This window comes from Harmonia axyridis, chromosome 1, assembly GCF_914767665.1.
Source record: "Harmonia axyridis chromosome 1, icHarAxyr1.1, whole genome shotgun sequence".
NCBI classification, from domain to species: Eukaryota; Metazoa; Arthropoda; class Insecta; order Coleoptera; family Coccinellidae; genus Harmonia; species Harmonia axyridis.
Genome location: NC_059501.1, coordinates 51,775,754 through 51,790,917, shown reverse-complemented (window position 1 = coordinate 51,790,917; position 15,164 = coordinate 51,775,754). Strand labels below are relative to the sequence as shown.

The 15,164-nt window shown below is 32.3% G+C and overlaps 1 protein-coding gene and 1 long non-coding RNA gene across 4 annotated transcripts in view; both read left to right on the top strand.

Moving 5' to 3' along the window:
• Positions 1 to 15,164, top strand: part of LOC123672630 (nephrin-like) — a 516,260-nt gene that overhangs the window by 435,566 nt on the left and 65,530 nt on the right. The window lies entirely within an intron of this gene.
• LOC123672656 lies at positions 7,624 to 9,818 on the top strand. Its single transcript, XR_006746341.1, has 2 exons — positions 7,624 to 7,740; positions 7,801 to 9,818. It is a non-coding gene; the product is annotated as an uncharacterized LOC123672656 (long non-coding RNA).

The following is a 15,164-nucleotide window of genomic DNA, read 5'->3' as shown; positions in this document are numbered from 1 at the left end:
ATTTCAGAACTCTACACCTTCCGGTTATACCGGAAACAAACTACTGCTGTCTCATTTCAAATGGCAATCCCACTATATTATTGTATCATTAAATAGCTTATTTGATGACAATTTGAGCAATAAGCCATAACTGGTAGAAACTCAACGGGTCAAGAGTTAATGGGATTATTATGAAAATAAACTTTTTTTCGAATATTTCTGCGTTTTCTTCTTAAGAACTTCTTTTCGATCCTGTCAATAAGTAGTGTTATGAAACTATTTGCGCTTTGGATGAAAAATATACAGTATATACATAAAAAGATTATGAATTCAAATGCACCAAAACTCAAGATTTCCAAATTAGAACTCATATTTTTATTCTATTTCCACCCAGTTAGAAATTGCAGTTTAAGGGAGAGTGGGCAAATACCGAGCGCCTAAGGAGAAATTCCAGTAGTTCATCAACCGTTAATATAAAGAATATTAAAATGGTGTCAATACCCCATAAATTTTGTAACGAAAATATTCCTATACATATACATAAATTTCCGAAATTTCAAAATTGTGAACCTGTTCATTTGCACGATTCTCCCCACCCCTTTGGGTAAAACCGCGCAGAGTGTGGGTTGAATTCGCACATATATAAATGTGATGTTTGGAAGCAAAAACCTTATTCAAATAAATCGAAAAAAAGCCATTCTGAAAATTTTCTGTATTTCAATAACCAAAATATAAAAGAAAAGTATTAAGAAAATATAACAATATTACTCAAAACATTAGGTATTTAAGACATCAAAAACCCTTTTCCTATTCTCGACAGTGCCTTGCTTGCAACCAGACTCACATGAATAATTTTCTGCAGAATCCCAACTGCTACAGTCAAACTTTGCTTTTCCCGCTATTCGCGAAGTTTGTTTTTTTGGGTATGCTTGTCAAAACCGCGCATGACCTATTGGTCATCCTGGTGAATCACTTTGTATATATAGGCATTAAAAAATTCCATGTCATTAAAAAAAATTTTTGTGATAAAATAATTAGTTAAAAACTATTAGATAATCACGAATTTGAAAAATGTGTTAACCACTCAATTTACGAAGCATTACTCAAGACCCAAAACAAAAGATCTTGTCAACTTGAATATATTTAGATGAACATGTCATTAATGTATTAATATGTATTTCAGCCCTCCCTACATAGACTAGATTACAAATTGATTGAGTTCCGTGAGTGTAAATATTTCAAATCAGACGGAAATTCATTTGAGGTTTGGAGAAAACTTCACTAAGAAAAGTGTCAAGATATTCATAATTCGATAAGTTCCATCAGCTGGCTGAAAGTTCTCTTATCTGCTCTCATGCACTACGCACCATTTGATGGATTACCGCATTATGTCTTCGCCTAGGATACAAATTGACTAATAATATCCCCTTGGATTCCCCAAGGAAATGATTCCAACAAACTTCATCTACAAACGGATTAGTAAGATAATCGATCACCCCTTGTTCGAATCTGATACTGAAACATATAGTAATTTGATAAAATAAAACAATGTTATCTTGTCCAGTATCTTAAGATAGTAGAAATTACTTTGTTTTATTTCATCTATAATTAATTTTGATCGATAGCATTACTTTTTTAAATTATGTCGTTTTGGCGAATCTAATATCAATTCGTGTTTTGATTGAATATTCCTTCAGTTTTTTTTTCTTGTTGTATTTTTTTATATTCATCACAGTTATATCATATTTCATTTTTTCCTTGAGGAGGGTACACATCAATTATTATTTATCAAAAAAAAAAAATACAAAACGTATATATATATATATATATATATATATATATATATATATATATATATATATATATTTATATATATATATATATATATATATATACGTTTTGAAATTTTTTTTTTGTTGTATATATATATATATACAACAAGGAACATTTTAAAAATAACAACAAACTCTTTACCCTCAAAAGAAATCAATAAATTGGTGATGATAATAAACAGAAAACACATAATTATAACATGCCTATAAACTATATTGACTCAAAAAAACTGTTGTGAACGGGAAATAAAATCATTTATTCGTAAAGTAGTTTGACCTTTTTTTGAAAAAGCAACTTACATTGAACTAGAAGCTTTTTTGGAATTTTAATACGAATTCCATTCAATCGTAATTCAGAATCATAGTTCGCTTCTAATTCAATGACTCATGTGATACAAAAACCGAGAACATGGGATAAGTGTATGAGGGAATAGAAAAGGGGGGTACTAGGGGTAATTACCCCCTCCCCTCCCAGATTTTCAAAATATAAAATCTCGCAAAGACGAAGAACGAAAATTTCTCCGTTCTCTCGGCATTTCCCCCTATTTGTCATCTATGATTTTTGCATTCGTCATCGGTAAACACTTACCCCTTGTTTTCGGTTGTTTGTATCATTCTCGTCACAAAATTTCAAGACTGTTGTTATCAAATAACTGAACCGAGTAATTCGCATCGAAAAATTGTCTGGACTGTGTTGTACAATTTAATGTGTTTCATTCAAATTGCAATTCATTTGTGAAGACATCAATTTTGAATTGACTGTATCAACAGGGTGTTCCTGAATTGAAGGTACAAATGAAAATGGATCATTTCAAGAAAAAAATTCCTATAACATGAGTCCGCAAACGCTTTGTTTCTGAGATGAGTTCAAGATTTTCTCTTATACAGGGTGGCCACTTTTTCAATGGGATTGTATTGGTAACTTTTAAACCATAAGAGTTAGGAGGTCGGTCAAATGGAGAAAAAGTTGCATGCATAGAAGCATTATCAAGCAGTTCAAACAAATCGGGATTATCAGGGCCGGTTTTCGAGATATCATAAGAAAAGTAAATTATGTCATTTTGATTTTTCTTTTTTTCCCACTTTATTTCAAATATTATAAAAAAATGTTACAGGAATTTTTTATTCGACAGTAAATTATTCTCAATTTGACGTGATCAGATTTCGTATCCAACGTTTCGTACTCTCTGGGCCACCCTCAACCTCATTTTTTTCAATACGGACCTGCATATTTTATGACATTTTTCGAAATAACTTTTAACGCTGAATTCAACGATATATCATTCAATGTCATTCAAAGTTGATTTTCAGGAGATTTTGACCCTCATCCAAAATTAATGGTGTGTATGTAAGAAAAAACAAGTCTATTAACGATATCAATGTTCTGACCCAAATTCAATCGAACCCAGAAAAAAAATCGAGAACTGAGGCCAGTCAATGGAATTGTTCAAAAACTGCTCTTAATAAAATAGTCAAGAGACGCGAATACAATGATTTTAAATTTGAATACCAAGCCTTGCAAAAATTATATCGTAATGCTCTCAAAATAAATTTCGATTCTGTAATTTCTTTCAACGGAACAAATGACAAATACAACAATAGTGATACCTCGCGAGAAAATTGAGAATGTTTTGGAAGGTATTCAAGGAGACCAAACAAGCAAATGTATAAGAAGTATGGGTTCCAGAACCGTAAAGTGCATTTTACAAAATGGTGGACATTTCGAACACTTACTTCATTAATTTTCATTTACTTTGGAATAATCATTTGATTTTTCTTTCATTAAATGATACTTTCGTTTAATTATTATGAATTGAAATATTTAAATGATTATTATAAAAGATGAACAAAGAAACCAGTATACTGGTTTCTTGCTTTGATTCTGATGTTCCATTTAATTCAAGATGGGTAAGTTGATTTTCTTATCGAAATTTATTGCATATTGCGTGTTGTTAATTAAACTAAATGAAGGTAATACAGATCCGAACCTAAGAAAATTGGATAAGGGTCAAAATCACCTGAAAATTTACTTTGAATGACATTGTATGATATATCATTGAATTCAGCGTTAAAAGTTGTTTCGAAAAATGTCATAAAATATGCAGGTCCGTATTGAAAAAAATTAGGTTGAGGGTGGCCCAGAGAGTACGAAACGTTGGATACGAAATCTGATTACGTCAAATTGAGGATAATTTACTGTCAAATAAAAAATTCCTGTGACACTTTTTGATGATATTCGAAATGAAGTGGGAAAAAAAGAAAAATCAAAATGACATAATTTATTTTTCTTATGATATCTCGAAAACCGGCCCTGATAATCTCGATTTGTTTGAACTGCTTGATAATGCTTCTATGTATGCAACTTTTTGTCCATTTGACCGACCTTCTAACTCTTATGGTTTAAAAGTTACCAATACAATCCCATTGAAAAAGTGGCCACCCTGTATATATATTCCAATTTAAAGTTTTCATCATGTGATTTTGAATTCAAATCTAATGGGTGAATTTTTTCTGGAAGGGTGCCCGCTTCTTTCCTCCTGAATTATTTTTCTGTGAACCACTGGTAGTTTAGAAAAATTTAAAAAGAAACTCTGGTTTGTTGTAGTTTTGTCGTATCTGCAATCGATTTCGAAAAAAAAATTCAAACAGCTCTCTAAAGTAATTCCCAGGAAAATCCAAATTATTATAAAGATCCAGTTAGGTAGCTGTGATAAATACATTGATTATAGGAAAGTCGCCTAATTTTGTATAGTTGCCTAATTTTGGATACTGCATTATCTCAATATCCGTTTACTGTTTTCTGTGATTGAATCCACAGAACGAAGCACCCCCAACATAAAATGATCCCGTGTGAAGCACATAGTTCGACTGTTCAATACTGAGTGGCACAATATTATTATGTGTTTATTTGTAACAACGAGTTTTTTGTTTCACCTCGTGTAAACAGTTATAAGGTAAGTACTTAGCGTAGGATAGTGTGAGTTTTACTATAAGTTTTGGTACTTATTTACCAACTCTGTAGCGAAGATAAATGAAGATTCTATAAACTGGTTAGTAAGCATCGCAAAGATAGGACTACGAGAAACACTCTGTATCTCGAAAATAAAGCGTTTATGGGCCATTTTTTTTTAATTTTCATTTATTTAATTTTTTATTGTAAAATTATCCAAGGAATCTCTCATTTAGTAACTCCAATTTAGGAACAGCCAGTATAAAAAATAAGAACAATCGAATTGGTAATAAAAAAAATTATTTCGGGTAATTCAGTTCAAACTTCGTTATCAAACCTCTTTTTCTCACATTATAGATATGAACAAACAATATCGTCAAATTTGTTTTTCGATTACGCCCCCCAAGAAAAAAAAGATCTACGCCCTTGTAAGTGTTTACTGATGACGAAGGCAAAGATCACAGATGGCAAAACAAGGGGAGACAAAGCGGATAGATGAAGGAAAATAATATTTTACTACTGCGCTGATTTCAAAGGAAATTGAATTGATTATTAGTTCATTTTATGGAAAAATTGTCCTTCTTCGTCTTGACGACAAATCCGAAATCTATATTTCATAAGTCTTGGGAGGGTAATTACCCCCAGTAACCTTCCCCTCTATATCTGAGCCCTTGATATCAAACAAATCTCAGGTTGGACGTCCGTGGTAAAGTTTTCATAATCAGGTTTTTTCAGAAGTAGAAATATTTTTTTACATTAAATGAAACGATAAACCAATTCGAAAATTCTCGGTGTTTTTTGTGCATTCACACAATATGATAATATAACTTCTTTGAAACTTCATTCTTTTGTACGGTTATGTCTATATTCTTTTGATGAAATACGTTATAACATAGTCGCTTCATGTTTAAACATTCAATTTCGAATGTTGCCTGCAACTAAGTGCCCACTAACCTAACTCAGGGATACAATAAAGCATAAACGTCAAGTGCAATAATCGCATCAGTATGTTTCATGAACTCATAATTTAGACTGGGTTTCAACGTTCATCAGTATTCAACTCGCTGAAACGAATGGTATCAACAGCGAATATCAGTTTAATGTTTTTTTCTCCGATATTTCATAGGAACAATATGGTGAGTAAAAGCATTCACAAAGATTGGAATAAGATATTGATACAATCGATAAGGGATAAAAAATGATTACTGGTTCATTTGATCGTTTTTTTTAGACGTTTATGCTCTTAATAAAAAAAGCTGATCAGAAAACTCCGGTTAACATGAGTCCAAAAGCTACAAATTTAAGACAGGAAACATATTTTCACTATTTTGCAGCCGAAGGTGTTATTCTTCATTGATCGCCAAGGTTTTTATTTAATTTCTTAGGGATATTTATTGTCTTTACTTATGTATGAGTTACATGACTAGGCGGAAACCGTCACTGATGCTTAGCTGTTTTGCACATACATGGTTGGCCAAATTAGACACTTTTGAAGGGGAAGTCCTATTTCTATTCTAGATGAACGAAAACCGATGTCAGGTCTGAGGACATCGTTATCGTTGAAGAACATGAAAAGATAAATGTTTGGAAAAAATAGATAGAACAGCTGTTCGAATATACAACTCCCACCGTTGAAAGATTGAAAGTTTATTTTAACATGAACACAATTGAACTTACTTTAAATATCGAACAGTAGGCTTGTTATTAGAGAAGAGAACCCTCGTGCTCAAGTCTATAGGTTCAGTGCAGACGTTTGAAATGTCACTTATGTGGTATCATTGGATTCAGAAAATAATGCAGATTTCAGAAATGTAAATATACAGGGTGTTTCATTTAAAAATCGAAAGTTGTTATCACTTCCGGCGAAACCGGAAGTGAAAAACAATCATTTATAGATCAAAAAGTGCCGCTCATTATGTATAATGGGATATCCCAAATTTCAATCTGTTACCTTCAAAACTAACGGAGGATAATGGTACACCCCCCGTGTACCATTATCCTGTTATACCCGATATATGAAACTTTGAGCTATGAATATTTCAGTTCAGTTTGTTCTGAAATTTTGAGCAGTCGTGTTGTTCAAGCAATATAAATTTAAACTTACAATGTCAAATAAAAGTAATATTTGGAAATGTTTTCTGAAAAAGCTGATGATCAAATCAGTAGAGTGTCCTTACAAAGTTCAAAGGCCTACAAGCAATTTATAGAACCACTTCAAGAACAACCATGGAACAAATCTTTCTAGGTAAGTGAAATGAAATTTGTGTAGATTTGTAGGTAACTTCGTATTCAATTTCTACTCATTGTCTTTTAAAGTTAGTAAGATATTGGTTGTATTGGACTATTATGGTAGAGGTGAATCAAACCCAGTTGAACCTTATCAACGATTCGGACATTTTTTTTATCTTATGTTATAAATACTTCTTAAATTTTGTGTATCCGTTTTCTTGTCAACAGTATCATTAGCTTTCATGTGTATAGTCTCGCTGATTTTACGTGGTCCTATAGAACGGATACACAAAATTTAAACATAATTTATAAGATCCTAATGAACAAGTATAAAGGAAAAAGGAAAAAAATACTGTTGTTGAGCCTCCTACACAAAAATATTATCTTTTTTTACCCCTAGATCTCGCACCGTGTATTAGTTAAGAGAGTGTAACTGTATGATAGGAAGTGGTGTTACATTATATGTTGATATTTTATTGTTGAGTTACTCAGTTTTAGTATTTATTGATATAATTGTCATACATTGATTGATGAGAATGTTTGATTATAGCATATGTAGTTAAATATTTATTGTGGAACGTGATCACGATATCTGACAACGTCATATTGAAGACTTCTGACGTTTGAATTTTAATACTTTCTGTTACTTAGGTTTTCGATTTGGATGAAGAATCTTGTAGAACGTAAGAGATATTTTGAAAGGCAGTAATAATAGCGAATACACATACACAACATCGTCATTGAATTGAGGTATATTTGTGATTAAGAAGATGACTATATTGCCACATTACCAAAATTTCTGTTTTTTAGTCATAATTAAGGACAATCCCATTAGTTTAGATGTAAATTTAGGATACTAAATGTCCAAAACGACGACCAGGTTCAAATGGGTTTGATTCACTTCTCTCATAATAGTCCAATACAGCCAATATCTTACCTACATCAATAGAAATTAACATGAACAATCCTCTCATTTTCTTTTACCTAGATCTAATCAGTCCTCACAACAATCAAATAAAGAAAGAGAAAACTCAGAAAATATGGAAACAGCTTCGATTGCAGAATCTTCCACTACTTTGAAGACATCATCAGTTGGACAAACAAGAATTGCCGATGTGTATATGCCTAGAACGATTTCTCATGAAAAACAAGAAATAATATCGCAGTTGATGGTAAAAATGGTATGCATAAATACTTTTTCTGTTTCCTCTGTTATAAATAAGGGTTTCAAAGATTTACTGTCCTATATGATACTTTTTTACATGGAATTACATAATTTGGAGCAAATTATGTAATTCCATGTAAAAAATAAATTTTCTCCCGAATTCAATCATAATATGAAGTAGAACAATGTAAATCAATTGTGAAGTTCAGTGAATCAGGGATGTAAGTAAAATAAGTAGCTTCAACGACAGATTGTTAGGGGTCAAGGTCAAACGAATCATAAATAACCGTCACTTGTCATTATATCGATAGCAATTGGCAACAAACTTCGGTAAATTTGACGAATTTTCAATTTACGAAATGAGTAAAAAGAAATTCTTGAGAATTGGAAATTGTCAGAAAAATGTGTAGCAATTGTTCACGATAATGCAGCAAATATTGTTGCTGCTACTAGAGATCTTCCATTCTTTGCTGTATACTGTTTTTTCCTCACACATTGCAATTGGTAATAAGGATGATCAAGATTGATTGGATGATCAAAATATCGAATCATTAATCGACAAATGTGATAATATCAATCAGGATTTCGAACAAAGCAACTAATGCTTTAAATCTAAAACGAACTCAGTTGAGTTTACCCGTTCATAAATTGGTTCAATGGGGAAAACTCATTGGAATTCTTCATTTCATAGGTATGTTGCAAAGGTTAATAGAACAACGAAAATCATAATTGCAGTTTTATCAGATAGATCAACGACAACAAAGTCTCAAGCAGCTCATTTTTTTTGTTTCGGAGGGAATATGATCGGATATTGAATGCCTTTTGCAATCTCTGAAACCCTTTGATGTCGTCGCAAATTTATTATCTATGGAATCTCAACCAATCCTTTCAATGGTCATGCCGATAATTCAATCTTTATCACAAAATTTTATTGCCAACAACAATGATCAAACGAATTCTAAGAACATTAAATTTTCAAAATACACTTCGCGACTCGTGTTCAATTCTTTGAATTATTCAACGAACTCTGTTTTTCTGATTCATTTTTTTTTAAAGAAAGATTATACTTCAGTTGATATGTGTGGATTTTTGGACTCAAGATTTAAAAGAATAGAAAGATTCGTCGGTTCGCAATTCAGAATCAAACAATATTATATGTGACTATTGAAATTGAGAAATGTCTTAAATTGGTAATGCATATGGAACAGGAAAGCATAGTTTCAAATGAAAAAATCGATTGAAACGACGGAATTAGATTTCCTGAAAAAAAAATAAGATGAATCTTTAAAAAAAACCAATTGTTATAATAAAATATAATATAATATAATAATACGCCGTAGATTATCCAATACCCAAAGATTTATATCCACTATTATGGTGGAGAAATAATCAAAACAACTACATCAAATTTTTTGAACTAGCAAAAAAGTATTTATGTACCATCAACATTAACTTCGTCAAAACGCGCGTTTTCTTGAGCTGGTAATATAAGTATTGTGTCTGGATATGAATTTTAAATATTATTGATTCTTTACATGTTGATACAAATTGCATGTAGAAGCTTATATTATAATTATTATTATTAAATATTTATTGCTGAATCAATATCTTATACTTTTCTATTCAATTTTTATATTTTTTTCGTAATAAAATCCTAATTCTATTCATATTTTTCATTTAATCCCAATTTTATAATCAATGCCCCCCCCTCCTATGAATATCGAAACCCTGAAAAAAAGTTACCCAACGTGGTGCACATAAAATATTTCATGCAATAATTTCAAATTTGAAATTTCCCAAATATTGCAAATTATTGGTTTTGAATCGTGCAACATTATGCATTATTTTTGCAAACATTTCAGTACAATTAAATACAAAAATTCAAAAGAACATTCAAATGCGGACGCTATGTCCAGATTACCTACAAACTCGAAACAAATTAATATGTACGATGAATCTGATGCATTTGAAATATATCAAATACAAAATTTACCTGTCACTTTCGAAAAATTACGAATTGAGTCTTCGAAAGAGAGCAGTTTTTCCAAATTAATAAAATCTTTACGCCTAGGTAAACAAGTATCCAAAAAGGATCGCTTCAATGTTGAACAATCTGAGTTTTCCTTACAGCAAGGCTGCTTGTTCCGTGGACAAACAGTTGTTACCACAATCTTTACGTCCAAAAATTTTGAATGAGCTTCACTCAACACATTCTGGTATAATTAAGAAGAAACAAAACAATTGGCTAGAGGTTAATGTTGGTGGCCTGGAATTTCAGTTGATATTGAAAATAAAATTAAAAACTGTTCTGAATGTAATAAATTTAAGAATAATCGCCCTAAATTTCCATTTCATCCGTGGGAAAAGACAAGTAAACCATTCGAAAGAGTACATATTGACTTTGCCGGACCTTTCATGAAGAATTAAAGCAGTTCCACCGCTATTTATTCGAATTACCGAATAATGTTACTACGTACACAACAGAATGTATTTCACAAAGACGAAAAACAACACTTCGAATTACGTGGAAGTTGTTTACACATTCAACATATGGAAAATTCCTACTATTCTGAATTCGAAACTAGTAACTGATATAGGCTAAATGTTTTCAGCGGAACATATGATTTTAATCCCATTTAGTTTTCGAGGCTTTGCATGCCTTACCGCCCTTTATATCTTGTGGTGTGATAGGTAATTTTTCATCGATCGTATGTGATATATTGTGAAAGTGAGAACCAGATATATTACTTACGCATTGTTCAACTGATGTAGAATAGAATTGCCATAGATTCGAACTGTGTAAGATGCATAGAAACTATGAAAGTGTAATTATCGCAGGGCTATTTCGCTTCCTACAATGCAATTATAATCAAATGTAATGTGCTTCGAATATTATCGGTAATTTTTTCTTTTTCACGAAAACTTGCTTATTTGCCAAAAACATGAAAACAAACCGATTGATAAAATCACTAGTCCTAACGGACTCGTGATTTTATCTATATTCGGATTGTATGAATGTTTTTGCCTCAAATAAATGAGTTTGAATGATCAAAATAAAAAATTATCTGATTAAATTTGAACAACGAGTTGTATTTGAGAAGATTATTTTTTTCAGCAATTTAAATGCTCAATATTGTCTTGGGTGATGGCACTGAATCGGTTTGTGTTCATTTTTCAATAATGCACTTTAAACTGTCAATAGTGAGGAATTCAAATTAAAATTTTGACGTTTCAATGTAAACAAGGTATTATCGATGAGGAGGTAGTTTTAGTAGTATAATCCCGAATGATTGGCTTGAATAATGCATTACTTATTAGTTGAAATCACCAAAATGTCAGATTTTGACATGTGAAAAAAATAATCGTAAGTAATTGCACAAGTGCATCAAAATTACCGATAATTCTGCATGACAGCGTGTTGTCATGAAAACTGCATGAGTTCTATCTTTCTCCAAAAATGAAAATGACCGAATGCAGTTTTTCAAAGAAAACACGCTGGAATGCGGAATTATCCGGTCATTTTGATGCACGAGTTTAATTTGGGGGCATATTTCCGGAATAAACTGTTACATTACTTGTCAAACTTGATGTAGAATGGAATTGCCATAGATTCGAACTGTGTAAGATGCATAGAAACTATGCATCTATGAACAGTACAATTATCGCAGGGCTATTTCGCTTCGTAAAATGCAATTATCGCTGTAATTTTCAATAATTGTTCTCTACTTACATAGAATTTTTGACAGGAGGGAAATATTCGCTGTAATTTTCGATAATTGTTCAAATTCATCTCTATCAACAATGTGACTTACTTCATACATTTGTGTCCAATGTCCATAAATACAAATACAAAAATATTTATTTCGTCTCCCCTCACTCGCCCTCGGATGAGCTGCAATCAATATTAGTGAGAGATTAGCATATTTTTATGTTGATATAAAATATTACAGGATGTACAGGGTGGGCAAATAAGCGAGGTAAGCGGCTATATCTCAGGATCCACTCATCGTAGAGACTTGCGGTAAAAAATTTTACCACTAAAGTAAACAAAAGAAAACACTGGAAATTGTTTTGAAGTTCATACCTCCACCGCTAGGGGGCGTAATAGCTATCGTCGAGTAGAAAAATGCATTTTACTCGAAAAATTTTCATATTAAGTTGGAAAAAAAATATCATCACTGTAAACCTTGGAAAATTCTCTATCTGTTTGAATTGTCACTTTCGATTTTGCGACATCAAATAAGGGTGGGGGAAAGATAGAAATCTGACTGATTGAAATGTCTGTAACTTCAGTTTGGCTCAACAGATCAGAGCAAATTAGATCTTATTTGAGAGACAACATCTTGTTGATTAAGGAAAAGATATACTCATGATGAATTTGATTCAGCTGCTTCCGATGAGGAGCGCTAAGTCAGAAGCTCATTGTTTTGTTCATTTTTCTCTGAAATTTCAATTGTAATGATAGGATTTTCTTAACAGAAACTAAAATTTCATTGAATTTGCATGAAAAAACCTGCAGGTCGCAAAGCGATAATTTCAGGCGTTCTGAAGTTATGGCCGAAAGAAGATATTCTTCAACTGATGCACTGCGAAAAACCAAATTGAGTCTTCAAGTTCTAACAGAAACAGAAATCCCATCAAAGGACCCCGCACGTTTAGTACGGGAAATGGCTTTCCGTGAATTTGGCTGAATTTTTGATATGTTGTAGTTCTTGATGAACTGATCAGACAAGTCCGTAGCCACAAAGCTCAAAAATGGACAGTTTTCGAGATATGGAGCTTTGAAAATGGATTTTTTGCAATTTTTGGGGTTTTTGCTCATCAATCGGGGAGCTCTCATTTATGGTTTTGATGGAATTTGGATGTTCGGCGGCCAGAACCCGACTGAGAAATGATCTACCTTGGTTATATTAGGCACCGCCATCGATAATTTTTTATACACTGCTCCACATTGGCTATGAAATGAGATATAAAATCCAAGATCTTCCATACATCTTTTCAAGCCACAAGATGACGCCAGAATAATTCACATGACCGAGAAACGACATATTGTGAGATTTTTTTAAGACAGGCCATAATATCTGAATCCTCATATATCTGATGTCCAATAATATCAAATATGTTAGCCGAAATGTTCATAACCAGGCACCGCTAGCTGTAATGGGGGAAAATGTGAAAATCATAATCATATATCCTCAGGGATAACAATTGTGATCACTATTGATCTTATTTACATATGATATGTGATTTGTTTCTCACAAATCTCGATAATCTGACAATGGGGTGCCAAGACATTTTCCTCAGAATGTCTCGAAAATGATGATAGCATCTCACAGACAAACGAATCCGTGAAAATGTCTGCAGTTTTGATACAATACAGTACTATCTGGGTAGAATATAGAAGTCCAAGTGTTGGAAGCTAACTATGAATGGAACTTCCGATATTAACCCACGAATTCTTGAAAATAATTTTTTTTTTCTATGAACTTTTTGAACTTCACACATACGAATGAATATTATCTAATAATATGATCGTTGGCTAAATGAACGAGTAGATCAATCAAAAACAATATAATAATGAGAATAACATTCATAATAATAATAACAATAATGATAATTTTGCCCTCGATTCGTTTCATAATATTCTAAATGATTTCTTGCGATTGCTAATATAATTTCAAATTGTTTTTTGTTTATTATCATTATTGTTATTATTATTATGAATGTCACTCTCATTATTATATTGTCATTATTATGATTATGATCATATTATTAGATAGTATTCATTCGTATGTGTGAAGTTCAAAAAGTTCATAGAAACAAAAATTATTTTCAAGAATTCGTGGGTTAATATCGGATGTTCCATTCATAGTTAGCTTCCAACACTTGGACTTCTATATTCTACCCGTATAGTACTATATTGCATCAAAACTGCAGGCATTTTCACGGATTCGTTTGTCTGTGAGATGCTATCATCAATTTCGAGACATTCCAAGGAAAATGTCTTGGCACCCCATTGTCAGATTATCGAGATTTGTGAGAAACAAATCACATATCATATGTAAATGAGATCAATAGTGATCACAATTGTTATCCCCGAGGAAATATGATTATGATTTTTCCATTTTCCCCCATTACAGCTCGCGATGCCTGGTTATGAACATTTCGGCTAACATATTTGATATTATTGGACATCAGATATATGAGGATTCAGATATTATGGCCTGTCTTAAAAAAATCTCACAATATGTCGTTTCTCGGTCATGTGAATTATTCTGGCGTCATCTTGTGGCTTGAAAAGATGTATGGAAGATCTTGGATTTTGTATCTCATTTCATAGCCAATGTGGAGCAGTGTATAAAACATTATCGATGGCGGTGCCTAATATAACCAAGGTAGATCATTTCTCAGTCGGGTTCTGGCCGCCGAACATCCAAATTCCATCAGAACCAGAAATGAGAGCTCCCCGATACATGAGCAAAAACCCCAAAAATTGCAAAAAATCCATTTTCAAAGCTCCATATCTCGAAAACTGTCCATTTTTGAGCTTTGTGGCTAAGGACTTTTCTGATCAGTTCATCAAGAACTACAACATATCAAAAATTCAGCCAAATTCACGGAAAGCCATTTTCCGTACTAAACGTGCGGGGTCCTTTGTATTAAAAAACCAAAAGTTCGCAAAGCGATAGCTTCAGGGGTTCTGTAGTTATGGACGAAAAAAGATATTCTTCAACTGATGCACTGAAAAACTAAATCATGTCTTCTTTCAGCCATAACTCCAGAACGCCTGAAGCTATCGCTTTGCGACCTTCTGGTTTTTTCATACATATTTGATGGGATTTCTGTTTCTGTTAGAAATTGAAGACTCAATTTGGTTTTTCGCAGTGCATCAGTTGAAGAATATCTTCTTTCGGCCATAACTTCAGAACGCCTGAAATTATCGCTTTGCGACCTGCAGGTTTTTTCATGCAAATTCAATGAAATTTTAGTTTCTGTTAAGAAAATCCTA